Raw genomic sequence first — 14,008 nt, 5'->3', positions numbered from 1 at the left:
TCGAGAGACAGGCCCTCCTCTCGTGGGCCCCCGGGCGTCGTCCCGTCGCACACGGGGCCAGATTCATTAACTGATAGCGCGCGATTCTCCCGGCTCGATTGCGTTTTTTAACGATATCCGTCCGCAGCATCGCGTCCGAAGAATGATCGTCGAATGCCACCCGTCGGGCGAGAAAATCCGCTCCGTCTTCGAAATCGGTTCAAGCCGACGATCGACGGGGGTACCTCTTCATCCCCCTCTCTTTCTCTTTCTTTCTCAATCTTTCTTTCTCAATCTTTCTTTCTCTTCATATATATATATATACATATATCGCGTAGTGACTAAGATTCTTGCTAACTGTTAACATCTATTTATTTCTTGCTCACTTCTGTCAATTCTACATTGTTGATTTACTGTATTAATTTATTATGCATTTACGTTTGATTTACACTTGAAAAGGGCTGCAATGACAGCCGAAACGTTGTATTTTAACTAATTATTTGTAATAAATGATTGCCAGTTTGGTCGACTTTTATAATACCATTGAGGAAAGATTTATATATATATATAGTTCAATTTAGCGAGGCCTTAAAAGTAATGGACATTACCTCCGATGATTACTTGAAGAGATACACACACACACACGTGTCGGGCCGAAAGGAGAGAAGAATGATTAGAACTCGAAACTTTCTTCATTTACTTGTTTTTTTAGATCTTCATCGTCACGCGCTGCAAACCTCGGTGACAGATACGCGTGTGTGTCTCTTTGAAAAGCCTTTGAAGAAAAAGTTTGTCGTTTCAAAAAGCGGACTACGTCGGAAGAAGGTATACACGAACCCTTCGTTAAGAAACGCCGAATTCAAAAAGCCAGCTAACTCGACCGCTATTCAACGAATCTGTCGTATTTGCTGGTCGGGTTTAATTCGAGAAGAGCTGGTAGCGAGAGGAAAGGAATCGGTCATATTAAGGAAGGGGAGAGAAGAGTTTGGATCAGTCTGGTTACGAGCTTTTATGTCTCCGTATCTCTAGTTTAGGCACGTATGAGTTAGGTCCCGAAAACGAATCGTTGCAAGATCGAAATCGGAGCTTCCTCCTTGAACGGGGACAAAGAACCCTCTCCATGGTTGATGAGAGACGTTAAAGATTTCAGGTATTCGGACCAGCCGCTGAATCGGGAATCGTAATGTCTTTCGATCAATTTTATGCGAATAGAAAAACTGAAGATAAGATGAAGAATAGTAGTACAGAAGAAAGAGCATTTAATAACTTTATTAAATGATTCATCGCGCAGCAATGCTTATTGCGATTCTTTGTTTATTCAAGATTTCACGAGAATACGTGAAATGTGTATCTCGCACTCGACCGAGAAAATATCTTTTGCCGCGTAGGAAGAAGAAGAGGAAGAAGAAGAAGAAGATGATGCGGAGAAAGACGGACGAATCTCTTGCGGAGACGTTGATCGGCGCTGGATTCCCTCGGTACGAAGAGATCGTGAAACGTTTTATGAAAGCTTTTATGAAAGGCTTTACGAGGCACGGACCGAACTGGGGCCCCGGGTTCGCTTCTGCTACACACGTGCTGCCACGACGATGAAGAGCCCCCTTGTCCCCCCGAAACCCCGCGGGGGCCCCTCGTCTTTCTTTCTCTTCATCTTTCCCTCTTCGCGAACGAGTCGCGTTTTCTCTATCGATCCTCGAAAGTGCCTCGTTTTTCATCATCATCATCATCATCATATCCGTCGTCGATACTTCGCTCGATCGCGTCCTTCTCGATTTTTTCTTTCTTTCTCTCCTCGTATTTCTTTGTGTGTGTTTTCATCCTCCTCCGACATATTTCATTGGACAGTGTTTTCCTCGATCGAAATTTTTTCGCGACAACAAGCTTAGATCGACGTTTCACGCGAGAGCGTCGGAATGCCGACGTTATTTGCATAAGAGAAAACGAACGATTCGATCGTTTTCTCGCTTGAATTTTCTCGTTTAATTCAATTTCCTTGAAGGCTCACGTTTTTTCTGCCATTATTCGCACGATCGTCGCGTTGATGTCCGCTTCCGGGTCAATTGGATCTTCTCAGCTTTTTTGTTCTCCAATTAAGTTCTGAGTCAGAGAGAGGAATGGCGAAGTTCTATTGACGTTGGACACGGTACAGTCTTTGCAGTAGCATGCGTTTGCGACGATTATACGTAGATCTCAAATCTTGGTTTTTTCTCTTCTTTTTTTTTTTTTTTTTTTTGTATCAACCATCGCGATTGAAATCATTGACGAGAGCTTGTCTGCGTCATGAGTCGATTATTTGCGAAGATTCAGAATTTTTCTCCGCGATTATAAATTGACGTATCAATGAACTTTAACACGGAGGCCTCGACAAGCAGAAAAGCATAGAACGGTAATCAAGTTAAGTCGCCGAGTATGAGCTATTATTATCCGCGAGAGTGAATGTTTTTGCGAAATCATCTCGGATTATGGTCGATTAAGAATGAAAGATTAATATGCTATTTTCCGTGTGTGATGAAATTCAAAGTCAATTTGAAGCAACTTGACGAGATGAAATTTTTCTCATATGGAAGAAGTCTTTAAATTGAAAAACAACATTTTATTTCGTCCGCGAAATTAATATCGAGATCGGGATAAAAAAAAAAAAAGAGAAGTGGACCGAGAGATATTATATATATCTCCCGTGAAATCCTTTCCCATCTCCCGTTCATTCTCCCCGCGAGCGTTCTCCTTACTCCTTTTCCTCTACTCCTCGCGGCATCTTGTTTATTTTGCCCGTCAGCTCGCTGACACTTGGACATTCGTTTAAATTTAGAATTCAATAGGTTCCTTTTACCGGCCGTACTTTCGTGTCTTAACGGATTCCCCGCTCGACGAAGATTATTTGTTTAATTCCAGCTCTAACGTCGATCTCTCGCCGTTTCCCGCGATTCTCGTCCTCGTCCCAATGACTGTCAACCCGGAACTCGCCTCTTCTCTCCTCCTCTCCTGTCCGTTTAACGCGTAACTATCTCGAGTGCGTTCTTCTTTTCTTTCTACGGGCTCTCCGAATAAACCGACGACAAACACCATACGGCGTCGACTGCTTTTCAACGGTACCTTAATTATCATTCTCTTATCTTCGGTTCTTAATGAAGAACTTATATCTAACGTTATGACAGTCTTTCGATCATAAGTGCGCGTAGAACTATAATAAGGTCTATGTTTTGAGAGGTTTCATCAAACAGAAGACAAGTCTGTCAGAATACAGTAGTCAGTCAATTAAATTTGAAATTTGAAATTAGTTTTAAATTAAAAGACACGATGTACACACGTGTCTAACACAATATTGCGCGAAATATTGCGTGATCGTAAAATAGCGGAAGCTTTAGCGTACATAACAATTTTTTTTAATTCCTCTTTATCTCGACTTCCTTTTTTTTCGACAGAGAAATAATCCTTCGTTTGAGATTGAAATTTGACAAATTTTTGCAATTTTCTTGGCTGACTTTCAACAGCTTGTGTTTTTGATGCACGCCACTTTTCTCGACACACGTGACCCAACACGAGGAATATCGCGGAGTAAGTGCACCGATCGCTTTATTACTTTATTTCGCCGTGCATCCACTCGCGCCTTGGCCAGGCGAGGTGCGAGTTTTACGACCGTCCCCTTTTGTGCCCATCCTCGCCGACAATAACAACACCGGCGACAAGTAGTTCTCGTCGAGTCAATGGATCGAGATCTGGCGGACACTTCGTGTCTCACCGCATCCTCGATCATTTTATTTTTACGAGTACCGGTTTCGCGTATCCGCAAGATTAGCCTCAGTTATGTCCGAGAGAAATTCCGTTTATTCGTGAAAATTACTTTTCTCTCATTTTAAATATTCTATTCGCTATTTTAATTTTAAAAAATCGCATTTTTTATATAATTAATTTAAATATGATGTTTTTTAAATCGGCCAACAGAGCCAAAGCACGAAAAATTAATTATTCGGAACTGTATCTCTTGGTTTGAATCGAAACTTACATATGGAGAAATAGGCGCGACTTTTCGGACCTATATTTTTCGCGCCTATTTCGAGATTAATTTATATGGAACTTAGTGATCTCAAACCAAGAGATACAGTTCCGAATAATTAATTCTTCGTGCTTTGGCTCTGTTGGCCGATTAAAAAAACATCATATTTATATTCTTTATATTGAGAGCCGATAAAAATATTTCTTTCTGATAATTAATTTAATTTACGCGCTTGAAAAATTAATATTGTCGCAAGCAAAATTTTTGACATCGAGTCGCTTATTATAACACTAAAAACGCGCGACTCAAGATTTCTCCGAGATCATCGATTAGTATTGTGGGATCCGCGAAAAAGAATCGGGCCTTCGGGTGACTAGACCGGGACTCGAACCCGGAACCTTCCGCTTGCCGGGCGACTGCTCTAACCATTAAGCTACCTAGGCCCTCTGCCTAACCTTCTCGCATCACCCACTTACGCGTTATGGAGGAGTCCCGATACTACATTCGGCCGTCCTGAATTGACATTCGCCCTCGAATGTCGCCACGCGCTAGTGCCACTGGGTTCTTGGGCCTCTTTCCCACCCCCAGCCAACACCCGCAATAACTCGTTTTGCCTCGTGTAGACCGAATCCTGCCTCCATCCCGGACGAGCCCCCAAATGTGGGATCCGCGAAAAAGAATCGGGCCTTCGGGTGACTAGACCGGGACTCGAACCCGGAACCTTCCGCTTGCCGGGCGACTGCTCTAACCATTAAGCTACCTAGGCCCTCTGCCTAACCTTTTCGCATCACCCACTTACGCGTTATGGAGGAGTCCCGATACTACAGTATGTCGAGATTAAGGTTGCCTTCCCCCGCGAGAAGATTTCTATTTCGCTCCCTCGTTCTTTGCTCTCCTCACTCGCGGTGTCGATAATCGAATGAAAAAGGTGACCTTCCATTAGCATTTCCACGGGGACTCCGTAGGCTCGATTAATTTTTCAAACGATCCCACCTCCGGTTTTGTCGATATGTGCGCTGAGATAGGCAGAGTCAGCGAGAGGTGGCCGAGAAGGCCCATTAGGCCTCACGGGCGCTGAGGGCCCCTTGTCAGTCTCCGAAAACCAGAAAGTCAGCTTGTCAAATTAATCACGGATGACCAATCCATCAGGAGGCATTCCTAGCCGAGGAGGATCTTCGTTGTTGTCGTCGTCGTGACTGTCATGTTCTTCTTCTTCTCCTTTACGTCCAGCTACCTCTGGTGGTGCGTCGGCTTCCTCGTCGACTGATTTTATATAATTCTCAAATTGTTTCAGGGACGTTAAAAAAAAATGCTCGACACAGATTGTATTAAGTATACACAATTTCTGATTAAACACAAACTCGTTAAAAATTCATTTTATTATTAATTGTTTAATCATATTTAATTGTTGATTATGGAATAATTCAGTGTGTGTAAAATCGCTAAACTATAAGAGAGATGAAGGTAGAATGTATCTGAAGAATCTGTGGAAAACCGCGACGAGAAGGCTATCGGGGGACCATCGAGATAATCCTTCGCACTCCTCGCATCGCGATATTATTTTGATTTCAAGGTATCTTATGAATACTGTTTGAATAGAGAAAAAAAAAGAACAGATCGCCTTGTGGAAGTGCGCATACCCGAAAACACGTGGCCGGTACAGTCGAAGAAAGAAATGTAATCTATATACTTTACGAAATTATTTCGACCCCACGAAAATGCATAATTTCTCCTTTTATTCTCGCGTCGATCGGTTCGCCGCACGTTTGGCAGTCGTGCAAAAATTTGGTCGTGTATTGTTGCCAAGTATTTATTACTGTCAATTGCCAAATTGATGGCTCACAAGTCGACTTTAGAATCGATCGTCGCGGCGAACGAGCGATTGAACGAAAAAATAGAGTGTGTGGATCGTTTATATTTAAATCAATGTCTCGCCGTTTAGCATAGTCATCACGTTGTTGCCCTAATAACTTCAAATCATCGTCATCGATTGTGCTTTTATTTTTTTCAATATAATTTTATCCGTTCAATATGATTTTATTATCAGTTTTCTTGAAAATTCCATTACGTAAGATAAAAACGTTTCCGATATTTTAATATACACTTCTCAAAATAATTAAGGGATCCAAAAGTTTCAAAAAATTTTTCAAATCTTACGTATGCGATATGTCTACGCAAAGTGGGAAGAAAAATTTCCATTTCGTATCGTTCGTCGTTTTCTATATGTAAAAAATATTAGAATTGAAGAAAATAAAAAAAAAAACCCGTGACTTTTCGAAAATTGAAATTTCAAGCTCTAAAACCCTTTTAAAAAATTGACAATTCTTTTCGATCCCTTAATTATTTCGAGGGGTGTATAATTATAATTATTTGTTATTTATATTACAGAGCCTTGTTAAAACTCTTATATTTGATACACGCTGGCTTAAAAAATGCGTTTGTTTACCAACATTAATATATATAACAGAGAAAAGTATAGAATCGAAAGGATCTGAATAGCTCAGCTGGAAGAGCAGTCGCCCGGCAAGCGAAAGGTCTCGGGTTCGATTCCCGATTCAGCGATTTTCGGATCTATATTTTTCTCTTGCATTCATTTATTTATTTTCCGTGGGGGGGGGGGGGGGGGTTAAAGGGGGTATTGAAATTAAATCTCAAATATGAGATTATTTCATATTTTAAAAAATCTTGGCCGTGTCCAAGTAAAATTTGGTGCCTTGTGCACCGGTATTTAATTCTAACGGAAAATTATTTAGTTTCGTTAGGATAACGCATTGTCATCCGCGATTTGGCTCTTGTTGCCCGTCTTATACGTTAAATTTATATTTATATTACGGAGCCTTGTTAAAACTCTTATATTGATACACGCTGGCTTAAAAATGCGTTTGTTTACCAACATTAATATATATAACAGAGAAAAGTATAGAATCGAAAGGATCTGAATAGCTCAGCTGGAAGAGCAGTCGCCCGGCAAGCGAAAGGTCTCGGGTTCGTTTCCCGATTCAGCGATTTTCGGATCTATATTTTTCTCTTACATTCATTTATTTATTTTCCGTAGGGGGGTTTAAAGGGGTATTGAAATTAAATCTCAAAATATGAGATTATTTCATATTTAAAATCTTGGCCGTGTCCAAGTAAAAATTTGGTGCCTTGTGCACCGGTATTTAATTCTAACGAAAAATTATTTAGTTTCGTTAGGATAACGCATTGTCATCCGCGATTTGGCTCTTGTTGCCCGTCTTATACGTTAAATTTATATAATTATTTCTTTCGTTTAAACAGCTATGCAATTAATAAGAGTATGATAAAGTACCAGAGAATTTTCATGACGATGAGAGCAACAAATATATATAAATGTCGTGAGAGTGAAATATTGGCGACTTGAAGGGCTGGCTCGCGTAGAGAGAAATCGCGTTGCTTAAGGGCGACATTGCCAAATAAAGGGTTAAGGACCATGCCGAAACTCCGGGAGTCTTTTATCCGGGCTCGATACGTCGGATGATGCAGGGGAGAGAAAAGATTCGCGAAAACCAGTTTGTCCAACCTAATACGGTGCCTGTGGCCGTATCGGTGGTCTTAATGAACTTCTACCTCTCTCTTTCTCTCTCTCCCCTCTCTTTAACTGTCTCTTTCTGTTCTCTCGCTCACGTTCATCCTTTTTCCCTTTCCGCTCTTGGATTTTCCGCGGAGATGAAACGCCTCTTGCCGAACAACAATGTTGCAAGGGGAAGAGCAAGAAGTCAGGAAAAATCGGGGAAGCGAGAAACTATTAAAGAGAGAAGTAGCAATTAAATGCAACGTAGCATTAATTACATGTCCTACTTTGCATCGGTGACAAGGAACGTTGCGATCCTTGCTCGGCAAAGTCTTTCTCGCGTGCAAATATAGCGAAGAGCGTCGCTGACAGCTCTCGTAGCTGTGCACGCTTTATGAAAATATTTCTCGCGAAGAACTTCCCCGGTGTTCGTTACGTGGATAGGGATGAGGGAGAAGCTCGCGCAGGAGGCATTAAAGCTAGCCTAATCTTAATATTCAAATTCTACGGCGAAACCACGGTCCGGTCGAAGGAAGGAACGAAAAGAGGAGAGAATGGCCTCGCGTAACCGATTCTCGAACTCATAAATTTTAAATTATGTCAAGCAAAAAGAAAGGACGCGCGATGGTACCCGAGCTCGGATAAAATAAGATGAACGCGCGGGGGTATTTCTTTTTCCCGCTGCGGCCCCCGAGTGCTCCAGAAAAAGACAGAGGAGCGCCAACCGACTGAGTTGTGAACGCGAAGAAAAAGTTGGTGTCGAGGAATTATTTTTAATTATGTAACGTAAGTGAATTTGTTTCTCTGTAGGTACATTTCTCATCGTATTTCTGATTTTTGAAAATTTTGCAAAATTCGAGATATAATTAATCAATATATCTAAAAAAAAAAATGAAAGAATAAAATATATTATCTTCGATCCAGATGCGAAGCAGATGTGTATTGTCATGCTTTTGCTAAAGCAATTAATTCGATTGATTTGCGTATGCGTTGGACAATCGGAGAAGACGTTTCCCTTTCGTCTCGTTCGTTCAAACGAGAGAGAAAATCGTAAAACTCGTAGCCTTGGCAAAAACGGCGAGACTAAAGGCCACTGTCAGGGAATTATTAGGGTTTCTACGTCGTAAGGCCCCGCTGGCAGCGCAGACGGCTAGCCGTGGAGGGGAAGGGGAGAGGAGGGCTCGACACGTTTTCCATACGCGAAACCGCTTTATGGGGCTCGCTACGAAATTTCAGGGGGCCCCATTACCGCGCGATGGAGTGGGGCCCCGTCGAGTCGAATTTCCGGCATTAATTCGACATTATGCGATATTCAAATCTGTTACGTGGAATTTTTTCAGTCTAACGAGATTCTCCCCCTCCACCCCTCAGCTTGCCCTTTTTCGGACCCAACCTCTCTCTATTCCCCTCTCGATACGCGAGTTTTCGGAGCTCGCTCCATTATAGAAAATTGCAGAATATGCCAGAGTGCCATTTTCTTTTTATTGTCATGATAATTTTGCGCTGCCCGTTTCTGTCATCCTGTACGCGACCAAATGCACCTTTGCGATCGATACAATTGATATTTGTTTATTTATTTATTTATTTATTTATTCATGTAAACGGGAAACGTTCCTCTAGTACAAACAATAGCTTATAAAGAAAAAAAAATACATATACATATACAATTATTATCATGTACACATGTATAATTTTGAACGCTATTCCTTCAGTGTTGAATTGATGTTATCGGAAGCTCAGAGAGAGAGAGAGAGAGAGAGAGAGATTCACATATAAAGCGCGAATTTAAATCTTGCTTACGAGTCTTTCGCGCTCTTTTCCCGCGCGCTACTCTTCATCTCCCAAGATCCTTGGTCGAATTCAGGCGCGAATAAACAGCGATTGGACAACGGAGGCTGATCGCGAGGACCGCCGAGTAGCGCGCGCGGCGCTCCTTTGTTCGCGGCCAGTTTCATTTTTCGAGTATGGAGGATAATTAATCTTGGGTGGGCATAAAAGGGTTTTCGGGTTCGGCCACGAGAAAAAATGAGCGCAGCTTCGGCCAGTTTGTGTTCGCAGGCCCTTTTTTCTTCCTCCCGTCCTTCTTCCCTCAGGCTTCCCTCCCCGTCTGCCCCCGCGCTTATTCTCAACATTTCTCTCCTCTCCTCTCTCTCTCTCTTTTCTTTCTCGTTTATCCATTTAACCGCCTCCCACACGTAGCACCGCGGGATTCTAAACCGCTATTTCGTTTTCGACTCTAAACCCCCTTCCCATCCCTAATATCCAACGTATATGAAGAGTACCCCCTTTCTCTCTTTGCCTCTTTCACCGTTCTTTTTTCCGGAATTTGAGTCAATAAAAAATCGCTTGGAACAAAGAAACGAACGGCCGCCAATTTCTCACCGGATAATGCCCGGACCCATCGGCCCCGGGGAGAAGGCTAATCACGGTTGAGCATCTCGACTTCTGTTAGGTGTTAAAAATGAACCCCACGGGGCCCTGAGTTCTTTATCTCGCGGCCAAGCCACGCTGGTCCCTCTCGATCTGACCGCCTCGAGACGTTAAATATTAAAATTTGGAAACGTTATACCCGAATATGTCCGTCTAAGATTCCTGCTTTCGAGAAGGAGCGAAGGCAGTTGTGTCGATTCTTTTTTCTGCAACGCGGCAGCTGATCATAAATCTGACAATGACGTCTACTTTATTCGGTTCGTGTTACGAACACTGTTTTAATTGTATTCTATATGGTTCGCATCTTTTACATATTTTTCAATGTCAAGGAAAATTAATTTTTCTCGGTCCAAATTCGATTCGAAATTTTGATTTTAATCAATTTCCCTGACCCGCACAAAGAATCATGAGCGAACGTTTACATTTTGCTTTACTTTTCATCATTATAATTCTCCCTAATTCCTTTGTAATTCATTTTTATAGATACGTACATCATCCTTCGCATACTCAACATTTTTAGAAATATTTCTCTTATCCGTCCATAAAAATCCGTCTTCTAAATCACCGATCGTTCTCTGAAAGTTTATTGAATTTGTTACGTCTCGTTTTGCTCTTTTACGTATCCGTGCGATATTTCTTCATCCTGAGCGAAGTCATCGCGAGATCATCACGGTTTCGATCGAGAGCTCTAACGATGCTGGCTACATTCGATTATGACGAGCCGATGGAGAATCGACGATTTATCACAGGGATTTCGCGCGAACTTCGGCTTTGCTTCATAATTCTCCCCGGGGTAGGTACATCGATCGTTCGACGTAACGGGTGTATATCCGTTACTCGACGATTTGGAATTCTCGACAGTCGTTGCGGACGAACGCACTCGCTTCCGTTGACGATTCCGGGTTGGACGAGCCCAACCACGTACTCTAGTCAGGCACGCGTAACGCGAGGCTCTTGAAACGCGCGCGTGTTTCGTTACACGACGACGAAGCGCTCGAAATTCGATTCTGGCGAGAAACAAGAAAGCCGAAGCCGCCGGTAATCTTACTTTTGTGTTTTGGAATACCGAATTTATACGCAACATGTACGCGATACGCACGAAAGAATCACGTTGAAAGGAATCCACGCGATTCAATTCATATTTACGCGAATTAATATTACCGATTATTTCATACATTCTTTTCTTTATTTCGTTAGATCGCCTCAATTTCTTTGTGAATCTCCATTACATATTTTGCATTTTCTCTTCAGAAAAATATATATATATATATATATCAAAATATTTTTTCTGATATATTCCTAAATGTTCTCACGAGAAAATACGAGAGCAACAACGGAAGAGCAGCTTCCTGCGAAAGCTGCTATACGACAACGATTACTCAGATTTCTCGACGAAAGGAGTATCCTCGTGTCTCAGTTTTCTTCTTTAGCAAAATATACTAGCCACCTTTTTCTTTATCCCTTCGTATCCTCCCCGAGTTACCCGTTCGCGCGGGTCGAGTAGGGAAAAGGAAGTAAAAGAGGTGCACCCCCGGGAGGTACGCGTAACCCCTGCGGGTCACGGAGAGAACGGCGTTTTACCGACTATTAACTCACTTTTACCCCTGTTTCTTCTTACCCTCTGGCTGAGCGAACGAAAGGAAGGGTCCGCGGGCGCCGACGAGAAGATAAAAACCTAGGAAAAAGGTGCACGCGGAATCCCTTCGACGCTCGCGTGTATTTCTTTCCCTACTCGAAGCTCCTCGTTCGCGTAATCTCTCGCTTTTTTTTTCTTACCTTCACCGCGCTATTTTCGCCCCCTTGCGATATTTCTCTTTCCGCTTTTCCGGGATGGACGCGTGCAGGTAGCGGCCAGGTACCTGCGCGAGACTCCTCAAAGAGGGGCGAAGAAAAAAAAGCCAGATCTCTCTCTCTCTCTCTTTCTGGGGGCCACGCTCGATTTAACCCCTGAGAAAAATCGCGCGATCCCTTCGCCCTTCAGCGGTGTCGTCGCAGTTGATTTCGGGGGTTAACCGATTTCCCTGCGAAATTTGAAATCCGAGAGCGCGTTTTTTTCCACCGTTTGATCCCAACGACGTACCCGTTTAAAGGTTTAAGTATCTCGTAAAAATGGGCTCGAGGATACGAGATCTCGGTGCCCCTTCTTTCTTTCTTTTTTTTTTTTTTCGTGCGACTTTCGAGGTTAGAGGGTCGAATGTCACTCACCGTCTCTAATTTGAGCCCCGAGCGTATCCGAATGATCTCGATTATTTTATTATTTCATGTCCGTATACATTTTCGGACAAGTGTATTAAACTAATGCAAAGATCTGAAAATTTATAATTATAGGAAATTAGCACTTAATCTTAAGGCTACAAATGGTTTAAATTTCAATTTTTTCTTTATATATATAATTTAGTCTTTGACCGTTTTTCTAAATTTTATTCTGATAATCTTCTCGAGTGATAGATCCATTTTTTTCTGTATCAAAAAAGCACGTTATATTTCGCACGGTGTCTTATAAACGAGGAATCTTGGAAAGATGACTCGTCGCAATACGTCTCTCTGCTGCGATAGTGTATCGATGGGGCATGACTCGCCACTATGTGAGGCGATTTGGAGCAAAGACGAAAGAGAGAATATCTTCGGTGGAAGAGAAACACAGAATCCCCGCGGCGCGATACCTTCTCCAGACTGGGCCTTAAAAATCGAGTCAATTTAAAGATCCGGCCGCGAGCGAGATACTGCGAAATGCGTATATGCATGCGATTCTTCAGGAATTCTCCCTCGCGAGAATGGGAATTCATTTAATACCGAAACGAGCGTCGAAATTTTTTTGCGCTATTTATGACGACCCTCCTTCGTATTATGCGTTTTATTAATTATAATCCCTTATTAATCGTATATATATATATACGCGTTCGAGAAACGAAATCCTGCATTTGATCACGATACTCGAAAGGTGGGAAATAAAGCGAGCCTCGGCGAATCTGAAAGCTGGAAATATCGTCGATCATATTGCGCAAGAAATATTTTCCCACATTGCGCATCATTTTTTTCGTTATTCGGGGGAGTCCATTTTATGACGGGGATATATTCTCTTCATTTTTCATCAATCGATGTAGACCTTTTGCGTTGATGGCGAGCGAATCATTCATCGTGATACACAGGATGCTTCATTCGTTTAACGAAAAAAGTGGTGGAAAGCGTATAACGAGTGAAAGGAAGAATTTTAACCGCGAGAAACGAGGAAGGGATAAATCAGAAAAAAGAGATCCCAGGGGTTTCGTAATTTTAGTAGACATCATCGATCTAACCTTTCGGAAGAACCAGACGTATCTCTTCGAGGGGGTCTTCTCGTGGTTCTCTCTCTTTTTCTCTCTTAAGGAGGGGATTTTTAAGCCCTTTTTAAATTTTGTCTTCTTTATCTATTATATGTCTCTCTCGTTTTCTCATACTTCATCTCACCTGCAAATCAAGCAAACCTCTAGAAATCGCTTTGATGGTCTACAGGATTTATTTGTGCGAATAAAACGCATCCTATCTACCTGGTATGCCCGGATTATATTTGTAAGGTAAAAAGACGTAAAAAATAACTTTTATCTAACGTACTCATTCAATTGTTTGCGCGATTAGAACTCTGTTTTTCTAACGGCCTGTAGGAATATATTGTTAAAACAAGACATTTTTTTTAGAAAATCGTACATTTTTTAATATTAATTATTTTTATTTTGCACAAAGCTTGTGTTATAATTGTTGAAAAAAAAAAAATTTTTTTTCCAATTTGAAAGAGAGAGAAATCAAATTTTGTATTAAGAAAGTTTTTTTTATATACAATCTATATAAATTATACTTTTGATTAAAATCTATCAAAAAGATGGATTGGTAATCACAGTCAATTTGATAGGGTATTGAGTAGTGTTACAAACTTTTTTACTTTTCTCCATAGAATAGAGTTCAGAGCAGATGTATACCTGCCAGCAGTCGATTACGCGGCTTTTAGAATCGAAACGTCTCAATTTCACGACTCCGAACCTAAGAAAAAACTTTCCCCGCGGTCTCTCCCTTTTACCGCCATCACCTTGGAGCAATCG

At 41.8% G+C, this 14,008-nt stretch overlaps 1 protein-coding gene across 2 annotated transcripts in view; it reads left to right on the top strand.

Moving 5' to 3' along the window:
* The window catches only part of LOC114938956 (zinc finger protein castor homolog 1), a 78,602-nt gene that overhangs the window by 32,527 nt on the left and 32,067 nt on the right, over window positions 1–14,008 (top strand). The window lies entirely within an intron of this gene.

The sequence above is a fragment of the Nylanderia fulva genome, unplaced genomic scaffold (genome assembly GCF_048542155.1).
Source record: "Nylanderia fulva isolate GAGA-0341 unplaced genomic scaffold, ASM4854215v1 Scaffold26, whole genome shotgun sequence".
Lineage (NCBI taxonomy): Eukaryota > Metazoa > Arthropoda > Insecta > Hymenoptera > Formicidae > Nylanderia > Nylanderia fulva.
Note: the sequence above shows the minus strand (reverse complement) of the source record. Positions and strands in the feature narration are given on the sequence as shown.